Consider the following 1,375-nt stretch of genomic DNA (forward strand, 5'->3'; position numbering starts at 1 on the left):
CAAGCACAACGACAATCATCGAGGAAGGAATCACTGGCGCATAATGTTGTCAACGTGTCCTCATCAGGTATAAATTCTTCACTTTGAATCTTAGCTTTAATGACTTGCATCAGATCGTCAAAAGTTTCTATAGCCTGTTCCGTGAAGATAACTTCACACCTGTCATCTTGAGGAATGTTATAGAGAACTTTCAGTCGTACATGTAGCATTGTGGGATCCCATTAAATGGTTGACTCCGAAGTGCGAACAACAAACTGAACTGACGAAAGGAGAAAGAAATGTGACCACGTGCATTCACCTTTTACATTTGGCAAACAAAGCCACGTGACGAAAATCATTGACGTTTGGCGCCAAAGTCAACTGTCATGCTTGTCTTTAAGTTCGTGGACAACCTGTTTCGGTAGTAAAAAAATGGGATCATGTCTCACCCATAATTGTTAACTCCCAATTTAAACTAATATTGTAGTATTGTAAACACCCGCATATAAGAACAACAGGCTGAAATTTGGCCAATAAAGCACCATATAAATAAAACATGTTCTTAATACAAAGGGAAAGGGTATTAGGATAAGGAAGCAATACAGTGCAGTAACTTATATCAAAGCACTATGGTGTTCAGGACCATTACAAACTGTAAAATCTATTACAAAACAGCACTGTATCTTAATTAAAGCTGTAGTAATATATAATTTGAAGTATTTCTGAAACCATTTTTAAGAACATGACGAGGACGAGAACATGACGAGGTGCTTTCCAAAAGGAGAAATTGCAATCATCTATTACCAGCGACCTTTGGCCTCAACCCAGAAAACGAAGTGAGGATTTCAATTTTTAGTCATCTCACACCCAGACTGCAAGAGTTATTTTACCTGGCTAAATCGGTAAAGGAGCAAGACAATTACAAGTACTGTTGGGCCAAAGACACAGCGATTTATTTGAGAAAGTCTGACGACTCAAGAGCTATAAAGCTCACATCATTCCAAGACATCGAATCGTTGCGACACTCAAGGGACAATGTAGCATCTGGTAATGTCAATACCACTCGATGATAACAATCCATGATAAACATCTTAACGGGTAAAGTTAAAGTATTTAATGTTTATACTGTTTATCATCATTCCTTAACGTTTCTATCAAAACTGATCTAGTCATCAAATGACCACAAGTAGTCTTAACAAACGCGAAACTTCATTTGCTAAAAGTCTCTTGAAGGAATTGCCTTATTTTAATTTTACTGGTAGTCTTGTTATGTTACACGGTCAGTTTAATAATAGTGTCCAGACGTCTAAACCAACTCGTAATCACCTTAATAAGAAAAAGAATGTAATTTGCGGTATCATTTACAGACAACATAACTCTCCCGAACGCTTCCAGC

This window comes from Montipora capricornis, chromosome 7 (assembly GCF_036669925.1).
Source record: "Montipora capricornis isolate CH-2021 chromosome 7, ASM3666992v2, whole genome shotgun sequence".
Classification (NCBI taxonomy): Eukaryota; Metazoa; Cnidaria; class Anthozoa; order Scleractinia; family Acroporidae; genus Montipora; species Montipora capricornis.